Below are 26,614 nucleotides of genomic sequence, written 5' to 3'. Positions count from 1 at the left end.
GTGTATATCTGTGAAAAAATATTGCTGGGAGTTTATAAGAATTGCATTAAATCTATATATCAACTTGGGGAGAATTTAGATATTTAGTATGTTGAATTTTCCACCCCATGAACATGTCATGTATCTCCATTTATTTAGATCGTATTTGACTTCTTTCATCAACATTATGTAGTTTCTAGCAAGTAAGTTCTGTATGTATTTTGTTAGATTTGCCCGTAGGTATTTATTTTAAAAGCAATTTTAAGTGGTATAGTATTTTTAATTTCAGTGTCCGTGTGTTCATTGCTGTTTATATAGAAATACAATTGATTCTCATGTTATTATCTTATATCTTGCAACCTTGCTGAACTCACAAAAACTCAGTTTTGGAGGGTTCTTTGGGTAGATTTATTATGGTATTCTATGTAGACAATCATGTCATTTTCAAATAGGGACAATTTTCTTCCTTCATTTCCATCTGTATGCCTTTTCTTTTCTTGCTTTATTGTACTGACTAAACCTTCTAACACTATGCTGAATAAGAGGGTGTGAGAATGAACATCCATGCCTTGTTCTTGATCTTAGTGGGGGACCATTCAGGCTTTCACAATTGAGTTATGTTAACTGTAGGCTTTATGTAGATGCTCTATATCAAGTTGAGAAAGTTCCTCTCTATTCCTATTTTCTGAGAATTTTATCATGATGGTGTGGAATTTTGTCAAATTTTTTTTTCTGCATCAATTGATATGATCATGTAATTTTTCTTCTTTAGCCTATTAATATGAGGGATTGCATTGATTTATTTTTCTAATATTATACCAGTCTTGCATTCTTCATATAAATTGTACTTGATCTTGGTGTATAATTAATTTTATGTGTAGCTGAATTGTTTTTTCTATTATTTTGTTAGACTTTTACATATGTAGTCATGAGAAATATTGGTATGTACAGTTTTTTTTTGCACTATATATCTGGTTTTGGTATCAAGGTAATACTAGTTTTATCAAATGCATTTTGAAGTGTTTCTTCCTCTTCTATTATCTGAAAGATACTGTGTGGAATTGGCATTTATTCTTTAAATGTTTGGTATAATTCTACTAAATTTAATTTTATTATAGTGGTACTCAAATTATCTATTTTATATTGGGTGAGGTTGTGGTAGTTTGGATTTTTTGAAGAATCAGTCCATATCACCTAAGTTGTTGAATTGTGTGTATAGAGTTTTTCATACCATTCTCTTACCATTTTGTTGTCTACAGGGTTGTGGTGATATCCCCTGTTTCATTCTTATATTGGTGATTTGTGTTTTATTTTTATTTCTTTGTCAGTCTCTCTAGAGGTTTGTCAACTTTATTGGTCTATTTATTTATTTCAGGTTTGTAGATTAATTTCTTAATAAATAGGTTAAAGAGAAGTTACATCTTTGCAATATTGCAATTTTCTACTAATAAACACAACCTATATCTACTTGTTCCCATAGTGTTTTCAGTTTTTTATATGCCAATATAACAGCTATTCATTTATTATAGTAATATATAATTTGCTTACCAAAAAACTAATTAAAGAAATTTTTAAGGGGCACGTGGTGGCTCAGTTGGTTAAGCATCCAACTTCTGCTCAGGTCACGATCTCGCAGTTCATAGGTTCGAGCCCCACGTCAGGCTCTGCACTGACAGCTCAGAGCCTGGAGCCTGTTTCAGATTCTGTGCCTCCCTCTCTCTGCCCCTCCAACACTTGTGCTCTCCCTCTCTCTCTCTTTCAAAAATAAACATTTAAAAAAACAACAACAAAAAGAAATTTGGACAACAGAAACATAATATAAAAGAAAATACAGAGGTAAATAACAATCCCATATAGTTGTATCACACATAGAAATCCACTGTAAACACTCTCTCGTGTGTGCTGGGTATTATTATTCAGCATATTTAATTTAACGTTGTGTAAAAATGAAGCTTCACATTTGATCTCATGATAGTAGATATTCTCTAAAGTACAATTTATAACTGCCAACATTATATCACATAAATATACTACAATTTTTTCAACCAGTCTTCAGTTGTTAAACATTTCACGGATTTTTTTGGTAATGTTTTATTTTTTTAAGTGGCACTACAGTGAACAAACACACTTATAAATATGTATGTGTTCTCTTGGTTCTTTAATTGTTTAAATTTTTAAATTTTAATTAAATCCATGTTACTTAACATATAGTGTAATAATGGTTTCAGGAATATAAATTAGTGATTTATCAGTTACATATAACACCCAGTGGTCATCCCAGCAAGTGCCCTCCTTAATGCCCATCACTCATTTAGTCCATCCCCCCACCCACCTCCCCTCCAGCAACCCTCAGTTTGTTCTCTGTATTTGAGTCTCTTATGGTTTGCCTCCCTCTCTATTTTTATCTGATTTTTCCCCTTTCCCTACGTTCATCTGTTTTGTTTCTTAAATTCCACATATGAGTGAAATCATATTTGTCTTTCTCTGACTGACTTATTTCTATTAGCATAATACATTCTAGTTCCATCCTCAGGAAACAAGTTGTTAATGAGGATGTAGAGAAAGGGGAACACTTTTGCACTGTTGGTGGGAATGCAAACTGGTGCAGCTGCTCTGGAGAATAGTATCGAGATTCCTCAAAAAATTAAAAATAGAACTACTTTATGACCCAGCAATTGTACTACTTGGTGCAGCCATTCTGGAGAACAGTATGGAGGTTCATCAAAAAATTAAAAATAGAGCTACCTATGACCTAACAATTTCACTACTAGGTAGTCAAAGGATGCAAAAATGCTGATTTGAAGGGGCACATTGAGCCCCAATTACTCAGTGATCAAAAAGAATGAAATCTTGCCATTTGCAACAGCATGGATGGATCTAGAATGTTTTATTGATCTTTTTAAAGAATGATCTCTTTGTTTTGAGTATAAGACAATTATAAAGGTTTTAATGATTTCAAAAGCAGTCAGGTTCTAAACCCATTAAATTCTGACTTGCAACTGAACCCCATGAAAACTGATATGCCCACTTTGAGGAGGTTGTCTGACCATCCAGGTCAAGCTGGATCACCACAAGGTAGAGACAATGGAGTAAGGCAGGCCTAGAGCTGGTGTGTCTTCCAGGATAGATAGGCATTCCAGATAACAGTAACACACTGGATAAGGGCCAAGCTGTAATGAAGGTGAACCAGGTAGAAGTTGGCTAACTGCACAGCAGGCTAGAGATTATAGTTGGTAATAAGGGCACCAGGATTGTCCTGCTGTAGCTTGGCTCATATGTCCTGGACTGACAGTCCATTGAATGCTCCTACCAGTGGGAAGAAGCAGCCTAGAAAGCACAGGGAAAAGCTCCACTGATTTAATAGCATCGTCTTTAGTGCATCTACCTTGGTGGTGCTGAGGATAAGCTGGTCAAAACCCCTGTACAAGCCTTCTACTACAGAGCCCACAAAACCACAGCCCAGAGAGACCATAGTTAGGGTCCAGCCAGTCTGGTGTTCCTACAGACCTCACCTCTCCACCAGCTGCTGTGAGATAATGTCACTCAGAACCATCAGGGACGCAGCTGCCATGACCTGTACTTTCCATGGATTTTGTAGTTTCTACAAAACTAAAAGGCAATCTATAGAATGGGAGAAGATATTTGCAAATGACATATGTGATAAAGGCTTAATATACAAAATATATAAAGAACTTATAAAACACAACACCCCTAAAAAATGAATGATCCAATTAAAAAATGGGAAGAAGACATGAACAGACATTTCTACAAAGCAGACATCCAAATGGTCAACAGACACATGAAAGGATGCTCAACATCACTCATCATCAGGGAAATGCAAGTCAAAACTACAATGAGCTATCACCTCACACTTGTCAGAAGGGATAAAATCAACAAAAAAGAAACAGGTGTTGGTGAGGATGTAGAGAAAGGAGAACCCTCTTACACTGTTGGTGGGAATGCAAACTGGTGCAGCGACTCTGGAAAACAGTGTGGATGTTCCTCAAAAATTTAAAAATATAACTACCCTATAGCCCAGCAATAGCACTATTGGGTATTTACTCAAAGAATACAAAAATACTAATTCAAAGAGTTACATGCATCCCAATGTTTATAGCAACATTATCTACAATAGCCAAATTATGGAATCAGCCCAAGAGTCCATTGACTGATGATGGATAAAGAAGATGTGGTACATGCATACAATGGAATACTACTCAGCCATAAGAAAGAATGAAATCTTGCCATTTGCAACGACATACATCGAGCTAGAGAGTATTATGCTAAGCGAAATAAGTCATTCAAAGAAAGACAAATACCATATGATTTCACTCATATGTGGAATTTAGGAAACAAAACAAATGAGCAAAGCAGAGAGAGAGAGAGAGAGAGAGAGAGAGAGAGAGAGAGAGAGAGACTAAGAAACAGACTCTTAGCTATAGAAAACAAACTAATGGTTATCAGAGGGGAGGTGGGTGAGGGTGTGGGTTAAATAGGTGATGGGGATTAAGAAGTGCACTTATTGTGATGAGCACCAGGTGTTAAATGGAAGGGTTGAATCACTATTTTGTACACCTGAAACTAATATTATACTTTATATCAACTAACTGGAATTGAAATAAAACTTGAAAAAAGTAAAGAACCATCTGTTTATTTCATAGATTTTCTCTATTATTTTTCTATTTTCACTTTTATTGACTGCTGTTTATTATTTCTTTCCTGATTGCTTTGGGTTTATTTTTCTTTTTGTTTTCTAAGTTCTTAAGCTGAGAGCTTAGATTATTGATTTGAGACTATTACTGTTTTTTAATATATGCATTTAGTGCTATAAATTTCCCTCTCAGCACTGCTTTAGCTGTCTTAACAAATTTTAATATGTTGTGTTTTCATTTTCATTCATTCATTCTGAAGCACTGTTTGATATCCTCCAACATTTCCTCTTTAACTCATGGATTAATTAGGAGTGCGTTTAGTTTCCAAGAGTTTGAAGATTTTACTGTTATTTTACTGTTATTGATTTCATGTATGATTCCATTATGGTTGGAGAACACACTTGGTATGATTTAAATTCTTTTAAATTGGTTGAAATTTGTTTTATGGCCCGCAATATGATCTATCTTGGTATATGTTTCATGGGTACTTGAAAAAAATGTGTAGTTGACTGTTATTGGGTGTAGTGCTCTATTTATCCTGTTGGTTGACTGTGTTGCTCAATTCCATATACTTGCATATTTCCCCCTAGTATAATTGTGGATTTGTCTATTTTTCTAAATAGAGAAAGAGTTCTGTTTTTCCAATTCTAAGAACAGTTCTATCAGTTTTTGCTTTATAGATCTTTCAGCCCTGTTGTTTGGTGCATACACATTTAGGATTCCTGGTAGACTTTTCCTTTTATCATTATGTAATGCCCATCTCTGTCTCTGGTAATTTTCTTTGGAGTTTACTTTATGTGATATTAATATGGCTATTCCTAGTGATACTAATATGGCTATTCCTAGTCTCCTTTGCTTGATATGTCATTTTCTCTATTTTTACTTTCAACCTGTCAATATCATTATATTTTAAGTGAGTTTCTTGTAGACAACATAAAGTCGGGTCATGTTTTTAAATTCCCACTGCTAATCTCTGTCTTTTAACTGGTATATTTAGACCATTGTAAATTATCAGTATATCAGGGTTGAGGTCTGCCATTTTATTTTTTGTTTTCTGTTTTTGATTTATAGGCTTTACTTATTTTATTTTCCTGTGGGTTACTTGAACATTATTTAGAATTCCATTTTGATTTATCTATAGTGTTTTTTTAAGTTTATTTATTTTGAGAGAGAGAGAACATGTGTGTGCATGTGAGTGGGGAAGGGACAGAGAGACAGACAGAGAGAGGGAGAGAGAGAATCCCAAGCAGGATCCACACTTTCAGTGCAGAGCCCAACATGGGGCCCAATCCCACCAACTGTGAGATCATGACCTAAGCTGAAATTAAGAGCCTGATGCTTAACCGACTGTGCCACCCAGGCACCCTTAGATTCTTTCTGTATAGAATTTTTAGTGATTACTTTTGGTATTACATTTTATATACATGTATGTAACTTATTACATGTATCATCATTTTACCAGTTTGAATGAAGTATAGAAACTTTAGCTCCCTTTATGTCCTTTTACCCTCCCTATTTATAATGTGATTGTTTTAAATATTTTCTCTACATATGTTTAGAACCACATCAGACAATATTATAATTTTTGCATTAACCATAAAACATACTTTATAAAACTCAAGAGAAGGAAAACCTATTGTATATACCCATACTTTTGGTTACTGTGTTCTTTCTTTTCATGATGTTCCAAGTTTCTTTCTTTTACTATTTTCTTTCTGTTTAGAGAACTTCCTTTAGCCATTCTTATAGGTAAGTCTGCTCATGATAAATTCTATTAGTTTTTCTGCATCTGGGAATGTCTTGATTTCCCCTTCATTCTTGATATTTTTTCTGGATATGGAATTCTAAGGTGATAGTTTTTGTTTCAGCACTTGAAATTGTTGTGCTACTTTATTTTGGCATTCATGGTTTCTGATGAGAAGTCTGCTATTCAAATTCTTTCCCCCCTATAGATAAGTAATCATTACTCTTTCACTGATTTCAATATTATTTCTTTGACTTTAGTCTAAGAAGTTTGACTATGATGTATTGGTGTGGATTTTTTTGCATTTACCATTTTTGGATTCACTTAGCTTCTTGAACCTGTAGGGAACCATGTGGGATGTTTTCAGCTGTTATTTCTTTGAGCATTTTTTTCAGACCCACCCTCTCACTCTTCTCCTAGGACTCCAATGAGAAATATTAGATTTTTTGTTATAGTCCCATAAGTCAATGCAGCTTTGTGTATTATTTTTCACTATATTTTCTATTTTTCAGATGGGGTAATTTCTATTGCTCTGTCTTCTAGGTTACCAATTCTTTCCTCTATCCCCTATATTCTGATGTTGGGACCATCAATTGAGCTTTATATTTTGGTGATTTTATTTTTTAGTTCTAAAATTTGCATTTTGTTCTTTATGTCCTCTGTTCCTTTGTTGAGACTTTCTATTTGTTCCTGAGTTTCTCTGTTTTATCATTTGCTTCAATTGTGTTCATTATTGCCCACTGAAGTATGATTATGATGATGGTTAATCTTGGACCGATATTCTAACATCTGTGTCATCTTGGGGTTACCGTTTATTTTGTCTTTTTTCATTCAGTTTGAGATCTTCATGGTTCCTTGTACAAGTAATTTTCAGTTGAAGTTTGAACATTTTGGCTGTAATATTATGAGGCTCTGGATATTTTTTAAACCTGTTTTAGCTGGCCTTTTTTGATACTGATTTGGCAGGTAAGAGGGGTGTCACCTCATTATTTCCAGGTAGGGGTAGAAGTCTATATTCCCTATTCAACCTCAATTAACACCCAAGGTTGGGGAAATTTTCATTACTCCTGGCAAGGGTAGGATTTCCATCTCTTCACTAGACCTCCACTGATGACTCCCTGGCTGGGAAGGAAGGAAGTGCCTTGTTAATGCTCCACATCTGACTTTCACTCATACTAAAAGTTATAGGGGTTTCATTTATGTTGGGCAGTTAGCTTTCTCTAACATCACCCCAGTGCAGAAGTCACCTTGTTACTGTTGAGGGTGTGTGGAAGACCAAGCTTCTCAGGTGATTTCTTTTTTTTTTAATTATTAATTTATTTTATTGTTTAAATTACATCCAAGTTAGTTAACATGTGGTACAACGATGATATCAGGAGATTACTTAATGCCCCTTACCCATTTAGGCCATCCCCCTTCCCACAACCCCTCCAGCAACCCTCTGTTTGTTCTCTATATTTAAGAGTCTTTTATGTTTTGTCCCCCTTCCTGTTTTTATATTATTTTTGCTTCCCTTCCCTTATGTTCATCTGTTTTATCTTAAATTCCACATCTGAGTGAAGTCATATATTTGTCTTTCTCTAACTGACTAACTTCCCTTAGGATAATACCCTCCAGTTCCATACACATAGTTGCAAATGGCAAGATTTCATTCTTTTTGATTGCTGAGTAATACTCCATTGTATATATATATATACCACATCTTCTTTATCCATTCATCCATCGATGGACATTTGGGCTGTTTCCATACTTTGGCTATTGTTGATAGTGCTGCTATATACATTGGGGTGCGTTTGCACCTTTGAAACAGCACACCTATATTCCTTGGATAAATACCTAGTATTGGAATTGATGAGTTGTAGGGTAGTTCTATTTTTAATGTTTTGAGAAACCTCCATACTGTTTTCTACAGTGGCTGCACCAGTTTGCATTCCCCTTAGTCATGCAAAAGAGATCCTGTTTCTCCACATCCTTGCCAACATCTGTTGTTGCCTGAGTTGTTAATGTTACCATTCTGACAGGTGTGAGGTGTTATCTCATTGTGGTTTTGATTTGTATTTCCCTGATGATGAGTGATGTTGAACAGTTTTTCATGTGTCTATTTGCCATCTGGGTGTCTTCTTTGGAGAAGTGTCTATTCATGTCTTTTGCCCATTTCTTCACTGGATTATTTGTTTTTTGGGTGTTGAGTTTTATAAGTTCTTTATAGATTTTGGAGACTAACCCTTTTTCTGATATGTCATTTGCAAATATCTTCTCCCATTCTGTCGGTTGCCTTTTAGTTTTGCTGATTGTTTCCTTTGCTGTGCAGAAGCTTTTTGTTTTGATGAGGTCCCAATAGTTCATTTTTGCTTTTGTTTCCCTTGCCTCTGGAGACGTGTTGAGTAAGAAGTTGCTGTGGCCAAGATCAAAGAGGTTTTTGCCTGCTTTCTCCTCGAAGATTTTGATGCTTTCCTGTCTTACATTTAGGTCTTTCATCCATTTTGAGTTTATTTTTGTGTAAGAAAGTGGTCCAGGTTCAATTTTTTGCATGTTGCTGTCCAGTTTTCCCAGCACCACTTGCTGGAGAGACTGTCTTTATTCCATTGGATGTTCTTTCCTGCTTTGTCAAAGATTAGTTGGCCATACGTTTGTGGGTCCATTTCTGGGTTCTCTATTCTGTTCCATTGATCTGAGTGTCTGTTTTCATGCCAGTACCATACTGTCTTGATGATTAAAGCTTTGTAATATGTATTGAAGTCTGGGATTGTGATGCCTCCTGCTTTGTTTTTCTTTCTCAAGATTGCTTTTGCTATTTGGGGTCTTTTCTGGTTCCATACAAATTTTAGGATTGTTTGTTCTAGCTCTGTGAAGAATACTGGTATTATTTTGATAGGTATTGCATTGAATATGTAGATTGCTTTGGGTAGTATTGACATTTTAACAATGGCATGGAATATTTTTCCCTTTTTTGTGTCTTCTTCAATATCTTTCATAAGCTTTCTATAGTTTTCAGTGTATAGATTTTTCACCTCTTTGGTTATGTATATTCCTAGGTATTATATGGTTGTTGGTGCAAACATAAATTGAATCGATTCCTTGATTTCTCTTTCCATCGCTCCATTATTGGTATATAGGAATGCAGCCAATTTCTGTGCATTGATTTTATATCCTGTGATCTAGCAGTTTTTTGTGGAATCTTGCCATCTGCGAAGAGTGAAAGTTTGACTTCCTCCTGGCCAATTTGGATGCCTTTTATTCCTTTGCATTGTCTGATTGCTGAGACTAAGAGTTCCAATACTATGTTGAATAACAGTGGCGAGAGTGGACATCTCTGTCTTGTTCCTGACTTTAGGATGATATTAGCATTGGGTTTTCATATATGGCTTTTATGATCTTGAGGTATGATCCTTCTATCCCTACCTTCTTGGGTTTATTTATGGAGAAGGGATGCTGTATTTTGTCAAATGCTTTCTCTGCATCTATTGAGAGGATCATATGGTTCTTGTCCTTTCTTTTATTGATGTTATGCATCACATTTGTTGTTTTGTGAATATTCAACCAGCCCTGCATTCCAGGTATAAATCCCACTTGGTCGTGGTAAATAACTTTTTTAATGTATAGTTGGATCCAGTTGGCTGGTATTTTATTGAGGATTTTTGCATCCATGTTCATCAGGGAAATTGGTCTCTAGTTCTCCTTTTTAGTGGGGTCTTTGTCTGCTTTTGGAATCAAGGTAATGCTGGCTTCATGGAAAGAGTTTGGGGGTTTTCCTTCCATTTCTATTTTTTTGCAACAGCTTCAAGAGAATAGGTGTTAACTCTTCTTTAAATGTTTGGTAGAATTGCCTTGGAAAGCCATCGGACCCTGGACTCTTTTTTTGGGGGAAATTTTTGATTATTAATTTGATTTCTCTACTGGTTATTGGTCTGTTCAAATTTTCTATTTCTTCCTGTTTCAGTTTTGATAGTGTATATGTTTCTAAGAATTTGTCCATTTCTTCCAGATTGCCCATTTTATTGGCATATAATTGCTCATAATATTCTCTTATTATTGTTTTTATTTCTGCAGCGTTGGTTGTGATCTCTCCTCTTTCATTCTTGATTTTATTTATTTGGGCCCATTCCTTTTTCTTTTTGATCCAAACCTAGTGGTTTATCAATTTTGTTAATTCTTTCAAAGAACCAGCTTCTGGTTTCATTGATGTGTTTTACTCTTTTTTTTTTTTTTTTTTTTTTTTCGATCACAGTCATTTGTGCTCTAATCTTTATTATTTTCTGCCTTCTGCTGTTTTGGGGTTTTATTTGCTGTTCTTTTTCCAGCTTTTTGAGGTGTAAGGTTAGGTTGTGTGTCTGAGACCTTTCTTCCTTCTTTAGGAAGGACTGGATTGCTGTATACTTTCTTCTTATGACTGACTTTGTTGCATTCTAGAGGTTTTGGTCCATGGTGTTATTGTTTTCATTAGCTTCCATGTAATTTTTAATTTCCTCTTTAACTTCTTGGTTAGCCCATTCATTCCTTAGTAGGATGTTCTTTAGACTCCAAGTATTTGTAATCTTTCCAAATTTTTTCTTGTGATTGATTTCAAGTTTCATAGCACTGTGGACTGAAAATATGCATGGTATGATATCAATCATTTTGTGGTTGTTAAGGGCTGATTTGTGTCCGAGTATGTAATCCATTCTGGAGAATGTTCCCTGTGCACTCGAGAAGAATGTGAGTTCTGCTGCTTTAGGATGAAATATTCTGAATATTTCTGTTAAATCCATCTGGTTCAGTGTGTCACTCAAAGCCATTGTTTCTTTGTTGATTTTCTGATTACACGATCTGTCCATTGCTGTAAGTGGGGTGTTGAAGCCCCCTACTATTATGGTATTATTATCAACAAGTTTCTTTATGTTTGTGATTAATTGATTTACATATTTGGGTGCTATCACATTTGGAGGATAAATGTTTACAACTGTTAGGTCTTCTTGGTGGATAGACCCTTTAATTATGATATAATGCCCTTCATCTGTTGTTATAGTCCTTATTTTAAAATCTAGATTATCTGACATAATATGGCTACTCTGCCTTTGTTTTGTTGACCATTAGCATGATTGATGGTTCTCCATCCCCTTATTTTCAATCTGAAGGTGTCTTTAGGTCTAAAGTGGGTCTCTTGTAAACAGCATATAGATGGATCTTGTTTTCTTATCGATTCAGTTACCCTGTGTGTTTTGATTGGAGCATTTAGACCATTGACATTTAGAGTGAGTACTGGAAGACATGAATTTATTGCCATAATGTTGCTTGTAGAGTTGGAGTGTCTGCTGGTGTTCTCTGGTCCTTTCTCGTCTTTGTTGCCTTTGGTCTTTTTCGGTTTTCTTTTTTTTTTCACTTTTTCTCCCCTCAGAGAGTCCCCCTTAAAATTTCTTGGAGGGCTGTTTAGTGTTCATAAACTCCTTTCATTTTTGTTTGTCTGGGAAATTTTTTATCTCCCCTTGTATTTGAATGAGTCTTGCTGGATAAAGAATTCTTGGTTGTATATTTTTTCCAATTCAGCACATTGAATATATCCTGCCACTCCTTTCTGGCCTGACAAGTTTCTATGGATAGGTCTGCTGCAAACCTGATCTGTCTTCCCTTGTAGGTTAAGGACTGTTTTTCCCTTTCTGCTGTCATGATTCTTTCCTTGCCTAAGTATTTTGTGAATTTGACTAAGATATGCCTTGTTGATGGTTGGTTTTTGTTGAATCGAATGGGAGGCCCCTGTGCTTTCTGGATTTTGATGTCTGTGTCTTTCTCCATGTTGGGAAAGTTTTCTGCTATGATTTGCTCACATAATACTTTTTCTCTCTCTTCTGGGACCCCTATGATTCTGATGTTGTTCCTTTTTAATGAGTCACTGAGTTCTTTAATTTTTATTTTGTGCTCTTTAATTTTATTTCGTAGTCTCCTTCTTTTTTCTGCTTCATTATTCCCCATAAGTTTGCCCTCTATATTGTTGATTTCTGCTCTGCCTCATCCATCCTTGCCACCATGGCATCCATTTGAGATTGCAGCTCAGTTATAGCAGTTTTATTTCATCCTAACTAGCTTTTACTTCTTTTTTCGCCACAGAAAGGGATTCTAATCAATTTTTGACCCCAGCTAGTATTCTTATTAACGTGATTCTAAATTCTGTTCAGACATCTTGCTTGTATCTGTGTTGGTTAAATCCCTGGTTGTCGTTTCTTTCTGCTCTTTCTTTTGGGGTGAATTCCTTCTGTTTTTTATTTTGAAGGAAGAAAAGGAATCAATGAGTTAAAACATTAAAATTAAAAAATTAAAGACAACACACACATACACACACACACACACACAAATCAAATAAATGATGCTAGATCCTAGGTGTGTTTTGGTCTGGGTGTTGAAAGGGGCTTGATAGATTAGAGAAAAGGAGGAAAAACAAAACAAAACAAAAACAAAAAAAGGAAAACATTTGAAATATTGAAAAAATGAATACAATGAAATAGAATAAAATGAAATTATGGAAGTAAGTAGTATTTGAAAATTTACAAAAAAGTTATAAATATAGTAGAAAATAATTAAAGAAAAGTATTTTAATAAAAATTGAAAAAAATTTTCTCTTTCTGTATTCAAGATAACAAAAAGAAACAAAAGAGAAAAAAAAAAGAAAATTGAATAGATGGACCAGCATGAACAGACTGAGATACTATTGAAAGTACATTGTTTACCCCTAGAAGTCAACCTATGAATCACTTTATAGTCCATAAACTAAGCAGGCATAGAGATTTTTGGTGTTTCTTAAGAGCAAGGTTGGCCCAGTTTGGCGGGGCTTAGTGTAATGGTTCTGTTCTTCCCTAGATGGCACTGCTTAGCTTACTGGAGTGGATTGTTATGGCCCTTGTAGGTGAGTATGCACATGTGTGGGAGAGGTTAAAATGGCATCACCCAGCTACCCAGTCTCTAGTATCTGAACTCTGTTCTCTCCAGTCAGCAGTCACACCCTTATCCTTTGTCTCTGGCTTTCATCCACTCCCCTTTTACACTGTCCATGACCAAGTCATCAAGTTGCCAAGTGGCACCTGCCTCCTGAGTTTTATCTCAGATGTGGCTGTTTTTCCCAACCCCTTAATTCTGAGCAACTGTGGCTTTGCCCCATTCTGCCCCTCTGCAGGAGGTTCTCACCAAGCAATGGCCAGGTGCGGGCTGCACCCAGGAATGCCTGTGGGACCGTGCTGCTGCAATGCCTAGAGACTGTGGTTGGATGCCATCCTGCTCCAGAAAAAGTTCATGTGATCGTGTAGCAGCATTGTTTCAGGCATTATGGAAAATCACAACACACACCTGGCACTAGGCTTCACCCTTAACGACCTTATTCCAGAACCAGTGAATGTCGTTGTTTTCTAGGGTCCACTGGGGCCTTTGCCTTTGTGGGAGGCACACAGCCTCTACCAAATGTCCTCCCAGCAGGGGAACCACCTCTCCTTGTGTGGCCCGAGGCCCCCTGGACTTCACTCTGCTCCTGGGAATTCATCCTTCTCACCAGAGCACTGCCAGGCATCAAGCTGCAGAATTTCAGACTCTGCACCTCCCCTGTTTATAGAGTCCTAATGGAATTTAAACCCTCCCCTTTCTCCTTTCTCCCTTTTTAGTTTCGGTCCCTGCAGCTGTTTCCACTTTTCCACTTCCTCTCCAACTACTTTTGGTGGGGGGTGCTTTTCCTGTATTCTCCTCTCTCCACCCCTCCCCCCCCACATCTCCATCCTCTCTCTGCACACAAAGACAGCTCCCTGCCCCTGAGGCTTCTCTCTCTCCCCCAGTTCATCTCTCTGCACCATGAACCTGCTGAATTCTGTGATTCAGGTGTGCAGATTGTTGTGTTAATCCTCAAATCAGTTTTCTAGGTGTACAGGATGGTTTAGTGTTGATCTGGCTGTATTTCATGGACGTGAGACATAAGAAAACCTTCCATGCTGTTTCGCCATCTTGGCTCCTCCCAACCCCTCCCTTCTGAGGGACTGTGGCTTTGATCTGCTCAGACCCTCTGGGAGATGGTCTCGCTGAGCAATGGCCAGGTACTGGCCCACCCCCAGGAACGTTTGAGAGACCACACTGCTGTTGATGCCTAGAGACTGTGGCTGGGTGCCAGCCTGCCCCAGAAAAAGTTCACTCGATCTTGTAGCAGCAGCATTTCAGGGATTCTGGAAAATCACAACACACATCTGGCACTAGGCTTCACCCTTAATGTCCATGTTCTAGTACCAGTGAATGTGATTGTTCTCAGGGCCCACTGGGTCCTTTGCCTGTGGGGAGTCTGCACAGCCTCTACCAAGTGTCCTCCCAGCAGGGGAACCACAACTCCCCATGTGGCCCAAGGACCCCTTGGACTTAGCTCTCTGCCTCTGGGGATTTGCCCTTCCCTCCAGAGCACCACCAGGTATCGAGCTGCAGAGTTTCAGAGTCTGCATTCCCCCTGTTTATAGAGTCTTAATGGAATTTAAATCCTGTCTTTTCTCCTTTCTGCCCCTTGTTTTCAGTCCTGTGGCTGTTTCCACTTTTCCACTTTCTCTCCAGCTGCTTTTGGTGGTGGTGGTGGTGGTGGTGGTGGTGCTTTCCCTGTACTGTACCCTGGTCTACATCCTCTCTCTGCAAGCAAAAATAGCTCGCTGCCCTCTGCGGCTTCCTCTGTCCCCCAGTTCACCTCTCTGTGCCATGTACTTGCCAAGATCTGTGGTTCAGTTTGTACAGATTGGTGTGTTAATCCTCAAATCAGTTTTCTAGGTGTGCAAGATGGTTTAATGTTGATCTGGCTGCATTTCAGGGAAGAGAGACATAAAAAAAAAAAAACTTCCATGCTATTCTGCCATCTTAGCCCCTCCCTCAGGTGATTTCTACTAATGGGGCCTCATTATTGCCCAGGAGTGAAGAAATTCCAACTCCTTACATGGCCTTTTCTGGTGCCACCCAGTGGAGGTTTTGGGCAGCACCTTATGAATTTGCAAGAGTGGATGCATGCAAGAGTGGAAGCGTAAGTTTCCCATTCAGCCTTTGCTACAATGAGTAAAGGCGGGGCTACAGTTGCTTTCTATGGTGTTCGACTAGAGTATAGTGCTAATTGTCTAGAAGTTTCCTGGTCCTTGGACTAGTGAAAGCAGACTTTAATTTGTGCTTTTTTTTTTTGTCTGTACCCACTGGTGTTTCTGGGTTGCTAGCTAGATTCTTTGTCTCTAAGTCTGAGATATATTAAGCAAAAAGAAAACTGGAGGAACTTACAACTGAGATCCCTAGCTGGTATGTCTTCTTTTCTCCACCTTCAATAGTCTTCCTATGCTTGTTTTATATATAATTTCTAGGGTTTTTAGATGTGCTTAGTGGGGAGAATAAAGAAAAAATGTATCTACTCCATCTTCCAAGAAGCAGAAGTTGTGTTATTTTTTAAAATCAAAGTAATTCATTTGCATAATTTAAGAAGTTAAGGGATTAATGACATAAATCTGCAATTCCTTACCCCTTTCTTATGTATTCCTGGATCTGACTCTTTGGAGGCAACCACTTTCAATATTATTAGGTGTTTCTTCTATTATTTACTTCCATGTTTCTAGACAACATCCTCACTCTACTATTTATTGACTTTTAAAAATTTAATATCTATTGTTTTTTTGTAGTGGTAGATAAGGATTTAGCTTTCTCATCTATTTTTCCTCATTTTCTTCATCTTTTCAATATAGACATGTCACCATTTATTTTCATTAAATTGGTATCAGTGTTTATATTATTATAATAAGGTAAATAGTATTCTTAAATTTTTTCCAAGTTGTTCTATCAAATATCCCCCCCCCCACCTTTCCTTTTCTCTTCTCTCAAATATTTCATCATATTAACTCATCTACCATAAAATTTCTTTTCCTAAAATTTGCTTTTCTTTAAGGTTCTTTGCTCTCTTTTTCCCATATGGACTGTTTACTCCCTTAGCTTGCTGTACAAATGTCATCCTGGGACTTTTCTGAAGTTTCAGTACTGTGCCCTGGTATAGGTAAAGCTTTTAACATTCATTTTGTTGGAACTTTCGTGAGCAGTTTTAATCTGGAGACTCATGTTTTTCAGGTCCAAAACATTCTCTTATGGTATTTCTTCAAAAATTTCTTCTCCTTCACTTTCTCTCTCTCTCTCTCTCTCTCTCTCTCTCTCTCTCTCTCTTCTCTCTCTCTCTCTCTCTCTCTCTCTCTCTCTCTCTCTCTGTCTCTCTCTTTGTCTCTCTAGGACCTAGCGTTAATTAGTTGGATATTAGAACTCTTGGATTGATTATGGAGAACACTAATTTTTTTTCGATTTTCTGACTTCCATTCACTTTTGTCCTACTTTTGGGGAATTTTCTGTGATTTTATTTTTTCGTTTTCTATTGAGTTTTTATTTTATTAAGTTACATGTATTAATTTTACATAAAATGAATTAAACTAATTTTATTAAGTTTTAATTTTTAAGAGTTTTTTTAAACTTTTTTCCTGACTGTTTTCATAACATTTTATGTCTATTTCATAGAAGCCATAATTTCTCATATTTTTCAGCTTTTTCTCCATTCTCTGAATTACTTTCTTCAGTTTCTTTCTGTTTAATTTTGCTTTTGTCATATGTTGAGAGCTTTCATCAGTGACATGATGATTGGTTACTTGCTTATATGTAGGTTTGATGCATAAAACATGAATAGGGGCTTTGTGAATATGGGCAGGGTGTACAGTGTGCAGAAGTTTGCTACTGATTGTTCACATAATTCATTGGGGACCCAAACTGTCAATATGTAGAAGCCTTTTCTTTTAAACTACATTTCTCCAGAGATGGTTCTTTCAATTACTTGCCTGAGGTTACTGACTTGGTTAGAAGACTTTCTGACCATGGTATAGAGAAAGGGGTATGCATGGGTGTCTGACCATTTCATATGCAGCATTTCAACTTACATTCAACTTTGTATTCATCCTCACCCATCATCTTTCTTGCTATCCCTGATTCCTCAGATTTTTGTTCAGCTTCTCCAGTTAATAAGTCTCTATTGGTTTCTGGTTTACAGAGTAGGTTCTGGCTGAGGATGTTCTGTGAGTGTTGGAAGTAGTGTGTGTGTGTGTGTGTGTGTGTGTGTGTGTGTATGTGTGTGTGTAGGGGGCAAAGTTTGATTATTCCACATATACATTTTCAATCTATCCCCATTTGTACCCCATAATTCCATTCCTACACACTGCCAGAAATGATACCTCTAAGATTTGAATCTCTCCTAGATTCTGTAGATATTTCTAGGCATCTTTTCTTTAAAATCCCCTCTTTGAGGGGTGCTTGGGTGGTTTAGTTGGCTAAACATCCAACTCTTGATTTCAGCTCAGGTCGTGATCTCAGGGTCATGGGATCAAGCCCTGCATTGGGCTCTGTGCTAAGTGTGGAGCTTGCTTAGATTCTCTCTCTCTCCCTCTGCCCCTTTCCCCCACTCTTGCACTTTCTCTCTCTCTCTCTCTCCCTAATAAAATAAAATAAAATGAAAAATAAATAAAATCCCCTCTTTGCATCCTTTAGGTCATGAACTTCTCTACTTTGACAAACGAGTGACCACTCTTTCATCTACTTTCTGTCTTCATGTTTAGGAGACAAGCTAAAGTTGGCTGGCTACTGTGGGATGTGCATGTGAGAAACTGAATTTGAAAGGCCCTACAAAGATACTTCTATTAGGAATGCTTATCGATAGTTTGCAGCATCCTAAAATGTTCCCATATTGACTATTATCAACCTTTTTTATTTTCAAATGTACTATATATCTATGGAAGGAACTTTTCCAGGTTAGTGAGATATAATTTACATATAACATTGTGTATGTTAAGGAATACAATGTAATAAGTTATATATATATATATATATATATATATATATATATATATATATATATTATAAAGGGATTACTGCAATAAGGTTAGTTAATACATCTATCACCTAATATAGTTACCATTTTTTTGTATATGGTGAAAGAAAACATTTAAAATCTACACTCTAAGCAGTTTTCAAGTATACAATATAGTATGGTTAACTATAGTCACCATGTTGTACATTACATCCCCAGAATTTATTCATCTTTTAACTGGGAGTTTGTATTTAAAAAAAATTTTTTTAACATTTATTTATTTTCAAGAGACAGAGAGACAGAGTGCGAGTGGGGGAGGGGCAGAGAGAGAGAGAAAGATACAGAACCAGAAGCAGGCTCCAGACTCTGAGCTGTCAGCACAGAGCCCGACGAGGGGCTCGAACCCACAAACAGTGAGATCATGACCTGAACTGAAGTCGGTCGCATAACCCACTGAGCCACCCAGGCGCCCTGGGAGTTTGTATTTTTTGACTACTATCATCCATCACCTGCTCCCCAGCCCCTGGCAATCACCTGTTGCTATGAGTTTTTTTTTTTTTTTTTAAGATTCCACATGTAACTGAGATCATACAGTATATGTCTTTCTCTGTCTGACTTATTTTCCTTACCATAATGCCCTCAAGGTCTACCAATGTTATTACAAATAGCAGGATTTCTTTTTTTATGGATAATAATACTCCATTGTTTATATATGTCATATTCTTAATCCATTCACCCATTGGTGGACACTTACTTTATTTCTGTCTTTTGGCTATTGTAAATAATTCTACAATAGATATGGAGGTGCAGATATGTCTTCAAGGTAGTGATTTTATTTCCTTCAGTTATGTACTCAGAAGTGAAATTGTGAGCATCTGGGTAGCTCAGTCAGTTAAAGCATCCGACTCTTGGTTTTGGCTGAGGTCATGAATCTCACAATTTGTGAGTTCGAGCCCCACCATCAGGCTCTGTGCTGATAGCGTGGAGCCTGCTTGGGATTCTTTCTCTCCCTTTCTCTCTGCCCCTCCCCTGCTCACCCACTCACTCTCTCTCTCTTTCTCTCAAAATAAATAAACTTAAAAAAATTTTAAAAAAAGAAGTGGAATTGCTGGATCATAGGGTAGTTGTATTTTTAATTTTTTGAGGAGCCTCCATAGTGTTTTCCATTATGGCTGTACCAACTTACATTCTGACCAACAGTGCATAAAGGTTCCTTATTTTCCATGTCCTTGTTAGCACTTATCTGTTTCCTTTTTGATAATAGCCACTCTAACATGTATGAGATGATATCTTATAGTTTTGATTTGTATTTTCTTGATGAATTAGTGATGTTGAGCATCTTTTCATATACCTGTTGATTATTTGCATATTTTCTCTGAAAAAATGTCTATCTAGGTCCTTTGATCATTTTTAAATTTGAATTATTTGTTTTTGGGTTTTATTGTGTTTTGTTTTGTGTTTTTGCTAGTGAGTTATAGGAGTTCCTTATATATTTTGGAAATTGATCTCTTATCACATATATGGTTTGCAGATATTTTGTTCCATTCCATAGGTTGCCTTTTTTATTATCTTGACTCTCTCTTTTGCTGTGCAGAAGCTTTTGAATTTGATGTAGTCCCACTTGTTCATTTTTTATTTATTGCTTGTCATTTTGGTGTCATATCCAAAAAAATATTTTCTAAGACCTGTGCCAGGGAGATTTCCCCCTGTTTTCTTCTAGGAGCTTTATGGTTTCAGGTCTTATGTTTAAGTTCTTAATCAATTTCAAGTTAATTTTTGTGAGTGTTGTAAGATAGAGGTCCAGTTTAATTCTTGTGGAGGTGAATATCCAGTTTTCTTAACACGATTTGTTGAAGATACTATCTTTTCCCCATTGAGTATTTTGTCTCCCTCATCAAATATTAATTGAGTGTGTAAATATGGGTTTATTTCTGAGCTCTTAACTTTGTTCCATTGGTTTATGTGTTTGTTTTTATATCAGTACCACACTGTTGATTACTGTAGCTTTGTAATGTAGTTTGAAATCAGGAAGTATGATGCCTCCAGCTTTGTTTTTCTTTCTCAGGATTGCTTTGGCTACTTTCGTGGTTCCATAAATTTTGAGACTGTGTTTTTTATTTCTGTGAAAAATGCCATTGTGATTTTTAAAAGTTTATTTTCAGAGAGAGAGAGAATGTGCACACAGGGCAGGGACAAAGAAAGAGGGAAAGAGAGAGAATCTCAAGCAGGCTCCACACTCAGCTTAGTATGGAGCCTGAGGAAGGGCTTGATTCCATGTTCATGAGATCATGACCTGAGCTGAAATCAAGAGTCAGATGCTGAACTGTCTGAGCCACCCAGGCACCCCACCATTATGATTTGGGTAGGGATTGCATTGAATCTATAGGTGGCTTTGGGTAGTATGGACATTTAAACAATATTCGTTCTTCTGATCCATGAACACAGGATATATTCCCTTTAATTTTTGTCTTCTTCAATTTCTTTCATCAAAGTCTTGTAGTTTTCAGTGAGATCTTTTCCTTCCTTGGTTCCATTTATTTCTAAGTATTTTATTGTTTTTGATGTTATTGTAAATTGAATTGTTTTCTTTTTTTTAAGATTTTATTCTTGGTAATCTCTACACCCAATGTGGGACTTGAACCCACAACTCTGAGATCAAGAGTTGCATGCTCCTCTGACTACACTAGCCAGGTGCCCCTGGATTGTTTTCTTTATCTTTTTTGATACTTTGTTATTAGTGTATAAAAACACAACTGATTTCTGTATGTTGATTTTATATCCTGCAACTTTATGGAATTCATTTATTAGTGTTAAGTATTTTGGTATAGTCTTTAGGGTGTTCTATATATAATACCGTGTCATTTGCAAATAGAGACAGTTTTACTTTTTCCTTTCAGTTTGAATGCCTTTTATTTTTGTTTCTTGCCTAATCACTCTGGCTAGGATTTCCAATGGTATGGTGAATAGAAGTGGTGAAAGTGGATACCCTTGTTTTCTTCCTGATCTTAGAGGAAAACCTTCATGCTTTCACCACTATGTTAGCTGTGGGTTTGTCATTTATAGCTTCATAGTATTGAGGTATGTTCCTTCAGTACCCACTTTTATTTATCATGAAAGGATACTGAATTTTGTCATATGCCTTTTCTGTATCTACTAAGAGAATAATACAATTTGTATCTTTCATTCTTTTAATGTAATGTATCATATTTATTGATTTGTATATGTTGAATCATCCTTGTATCCTAAGGATAAATCCCACTGGATCACGGCAAATGATCCATTTAATGTGCTGTTGAATTCAGTTTGCTAGTATTCTGTTGAGAATTTTTGCATGTATGTTCATCAAGGATGTTGGCTGGCAGGTTTTTTTTTTTTTTTTTCTCATACTGTCCTTATCTGGCTTTGGTATCAGGGAACTGCTGGTCTCCTACAATGTGTTTGAGAGTGTTACCTCCTCTTCAGTTTTTTGAAAGAGTTTGAAAAAGATTGATGTCAGTTCTTCTTTGATGTTTGTTAGAATTCACCCATAAAACCATCTGGTTCTGAGCTTTTCTTTGCTGGGAGATTTTAGATTACTGTTTCAATTTTCTTAGTCATAACTGATGTGTTCAGAATTTCTGTTTCTTTATGATTAAGTCTTGTTTGATTGCATATTTCTAAGAATTTATCTGTTTCTCTTAGGTTGTCCAATTTGTTGGTTTATAATTATTCATAGTAGTCTCTTTGTGCTTCTGTAGTATCAGTTGTAATGTGTTTCATTTCTGGTTTTATCTATTCAATTTCTCTCTCTTTTTTCTTGGTTAGTCTAGCTAAAGATTTGTTAATTTTCTTTATGTTTTCAATAAATCAACTCTTAGTTTTGTTAATCTTTTCTATTGCTTTTCTATTCTCTATTTAATTTATTTCTGCTTTAATCTTTATTATTTTTTTCCTTCTGCTAATTTTGGGCTTAGTTTTTTCTTTTTCTATTTCCTTGAAATGTAATGTTAGGCTGTTTATTTAAGATCTTTCTTTTTTTCTTAATGTAGGTATTTATAGCTATAAATTTTTGTTTTTCATTCATTGTGTAAGTTTTGGTAGGAATTTTTTAAAGGATAAGAAAAAGATTATAATTTATAATTATAATGCTATATATTTTAAGAAAGAAAACATGCCACACTGTCATTTTAAAATTCACAACCAACAGTTCTGTGTTCTGATTGTAGTGATGGTTACTCAAATCTACACATGTGATAAAATTTTATAGAACTGTATGTCAAAAGAGTGCTTATAAAAACTGGTGAACTTCAAATAAAGTTTGTACCTTAGTTAATAGTATTGTAGCAATGCTAATATCCTGGTTTTGACATTGTACTATGGTTATGTAAGATATTAACATCGGTAGAGACTGGGTGAAAGGTACACAGGAACTCTATAATAATTTTTGCAATTTATTCTGAGTCTTAAACTATTTCAAAATAAGATGTTATTGTAAAAGTCCATTCAAATGAAAAGATACCCAACATCACTCATCATCAGGGAAATGCAGATCAAAACTACAATGAGGTATCACCTCACACCTGTTAGAATGGCTGAAATTAACAACACAAGAAACAACAAGTGCTGGTGGGATGTGGAAAAAAAGGAACTTTCTTGCACTGTTTGTGGGAATGCAAACTGGTGTAACCACTGTGGAAAACGCTATGGACATTCCTCAAAGAGTTAAAAATAGAACTACCTCCCAATCTAGCATCTACCCCAAAATACAAAAACACTAATTCAAATGGATACATGGACTCCTATATTTATAGCAGCATTATTTACAATAGCCAAATTATGGAAGGAGACAAAAATGTCCATTAATAGATGAATGGGTAAAGAATATGTGTTACATATACACAATGGAATCTTATTAGCCATAAAAAAGAATGAAATCTTGCCATTTGCAATGACATGGATGGAGTTAGTATTATGGTAAACAAAATGAGTCAGTCAGAGAAAGAAAAATACCATATGATTTCACTCATGTATGGAATTTAAGAAACAAAACAAAAACAAGCAAGAGGGAAAAGAGAAAGAGAGACAGAGAGAGAGAGAGAGAGAGAAACCAAGAAACAGACTCTTAGCTGTTGATAACAAACTGATGGTTACCAGAGGGAAGGTTAGGTGGGGATGGGTAAAATAGGCAATGGGGATTAAGGAGTGCACTTGTCATGAAGCACTGGAGGATGTCTGGAATTGTTGAATCACTCTTTTGTACACCTGAAACTAATATAACACTGCATGTTAACTACTGGAATTAAAATAAGTCCATTCAAGAGATAAAGAAGGAAGAACTCTACAAATCTTATCACCAAGAAATATTACTATTAAAATTTTGTTGAACATTTTCCCTGATATCCCTATACTTATTGAGCACTTCTTATATGCCAGGAACCCTTCTAAGAACTTTATATATATTATCTCATCAATTTCTTACAATAGCCCTCTGTGGTTGATACCATTATTATCCTCATTTTACAATGAAAAAACCAAACCTTAGAGAGGTAACTTGTCTAACGCTATATAACCAGTAAATTTTAGAGCTAAGATGCAAACAGATTTGTCTGATGCCTAAGTTCAAGTATTTTGTTCTGCACTGTGTTAATTCTTCTAAAAACCACACTTTGATCAAGCCCACCTTGTCTTCTTCCAGGTGCTAGAATGTGAGCTTTCTGAATGTTGGATTTATTGTCCCAGACACCTACCTCAGTGGTTCACATTAGCATGGCTTTATATCACCCAAACTGCTTGCTCAGTCTTAGCCTATATGATAATAACTTACAAATTCTCCACATTTATTTTCTTTTCCTCTGATCTTTATTTTGATTTCCCAAGTTATTCCTGTGTTATTTTCCTACAAAGTGGATGCCAAGAATTTTCACCACTTACAGAATTTTGCTACTAGCATATTTGCCTTTGGCTTATATATTTATAACTTTTCACTTTGTCTGATTTTAGCTTCTCTGGCCTTCTGTGTATCTTACCAGGATGTTTTATTCTGAAAAATATTTAACTGGTTATATATAAACCATCCCCCTTTCATCTTTAGACTTTTGCTTTCTTTTTAAAAAATTTTTTTAATGTTTATTTTTGAAAGAGAGAGACAGAGTGTGAGCAGGGGAGGGTCAGAGAAAGAGGGAGACAGAATCTGAAGCAGGCTCAGGCTCTGAGCTGTCGGCACAGAGCTTGACACGGGGCTCAAACCCACGAACCATGAGATCATGACCTGAGCTGAAGTAGAATGCTTAACTGACTGAGCCACACAGGTGCCCCTAGACTTTTGCTTCTTTCAAACCCGACATAAGTTTCCATAAGAGAGGTGTGGCAGACCACTTATAAAGGTAAACTTTCCTTGCTTCACTATTATTTCAGCTTCTTCCCTTATCTACCCATTGCTATGTGTTATATTCTTCGATTTCATCAATACATCTGGCATTTCATTTCTCTGCAAGAGTTTGAGAAGAAAAGCATATACCAAAGGTTTTTTTTTTTGATCCAGACACATTTCACAGCCTTTGACATTTAATGAATTTCAGAGAAATTCTAATAATTGTCAGTCAAATATTGCCTATCCCTTTATTGCTGTTCCTGGGCTTTGAGAAGTATGAATTCTGCCACTTTCAGCACCTTTTGCAGCTAGATTCCTTGTGTCACCTTGATGGCCATTTCCCCTTCCTCCTAGGTACCACCGAAAACAGTAGCTTCAAAGCTTTGCTGAAACTTCTATCCTCCAGTGTTGTGTTGAACTCAGCAGTGAGGCTGTCAGGACTGAGAGCATTACTCTTTTTCAACAGCTGGATCCTGCTGCTCACTTCTGGAGCCATCATGTTGGCTCTTCTATCAGCTGTCTTTTTCTCCTCTGATTGGCACCTCAACATAAGACCATGGCCTCTCCCTTCTCTTTGCTCCTGAAATAATTCTGAACAGAGCCCCATGATCCAAATTTCTCATTTTGCACTGTCAGTCTGTTCATTTTGTCCATTAAGGCCACCACCAGACAATATTCTTCTCTCTTAACTTACCAATTCTCAAATGTTCATAGGTCCTGTCTTTAGTTTGTCTTTAGCTTTATCTTCTTCACTTATTTCCTTGACTTGCTATATAAATTCTTCTTATTCTTTGATATTTGCTATTTTGCTTGTTTTTTTTCTCTCTACTCTGATGAAATACATCTTCATTTCTGAATTTGTGCTTAATCCTATAAAGCCATTGGCTTGGCTCTTTCCTTTGGGGCTTTCCTTGGGATAGTTTGTAGGTCATTCCTGTCACATCCTGAAAGTGGCACAAAATTTATGAGAATTAATTCTGAGGAAATAGTAATACATGTGCATGAAGATGTGTGTACATAAAAGGTTTTTAGCATAATAATATTTAAATTGTGAAAAACCAGGTACAATCAAAATTTGTATCAATAAGAGATTAAATAAATTTTGGTACAACCTTGTAATGAAATAATAAACATGCATTTGAAATGACAATGTAAAGTTATATTTACTGACACTGAAAGATTCTATAATATTTATTGAGTGAGAAGGCAGGTTACAAAGTGTAAATATACTATGATATGTATGGTATATTTGTTAAACAGTGGTGATTCATGTTAGGCACATTTGAGTGTAAATATTGGCTTCATTATTTACTAGCTGTCTGACTTTGGGCAAATTATTAACCTCCCCATGTCTTGATCTGCACATTTGTAAAATGGGGATGATAATAGCACTTACTCCATAGGGTTTTGTAAGGATTAAATGATATAATTCATGTTAAGTGCTCAGAACAGTGACTGGCCATTATTTCCAGTATTTGAAACAAATAAAAATGTATATGAAAGTGCTTCAAAGGATAGAAAGTGACTGAGAGGTGATTGATAAATATCAAAATGTATCATGGCTTTGTATGGATAATATTGAGTATGGGAGAAATGTCTCCTAAATTCTGAAATATTCCATCTCCAAGATATGCCACATAAAGTTGAGAGGACTTCCCCTCATAATAAGGGAGTGGAGCCAAGGTTATTTCTGCACACAGGAACTTACAGAAGTTTCCTCAATATTCTCAGCCCTACAATATCTCATGCCTTAGACAAAATGACTTAAGTAGTTTCTTCCATGATGTCTTTCATACTCTTCCTTTTTCCAGTTTCTAATCAGAAATCGGGGATTTCAGTACCATCATAGGGGAAAATGAGTAATGGTGAGGATTTCTGAGAGTTTGTGTCAGGTAAGTTGGCAGATAGGATAGATCTTCATGTAAGTAAACCTTTGAGCACTAACGCTCATCACACTTCCCCTTTGTTTGAGAGAGACACAACCTCAACTATTTTGATATTTGAAGATGTTATCATAGTTGAAGAGTTTTCTTACAGGAGAACTTCTT

At 36.2% G+C, this 26,614-nt stretch overlaps 1 pseudogene; it reads right to left on the bottom strand.

Annotated features, from left to right (window-relative positions):
• Positions 1-3,079: 3,079 nt before the first annotated feature.
• LOC101089994 lies at positions 3,080-25,065 on the bottom strand (annotated as a pseudogene).
• Positions 25,066-26,614: the final 1,549 nt, after the last annotated feature.

The sequence above is a fragment of the Felis catus genome, chromosome X, assembly GCF_018350175.1.
Source record: "Felis catus isolate Fca126 chromosome X, F.catus_Fca126_mat1.0, whole genome shotgun sequence".
Lineage (NCBI taxonomy): Eukaryota > Metazoa > Chordata > Mammalia > Carnivora > Felidae > Felis > Felis catus.
The sequence above is the reverse complement of the archived record's forward strand: the minus strand, read 5'-3'. Positions and strand labels throughout refer to the sequence as shown.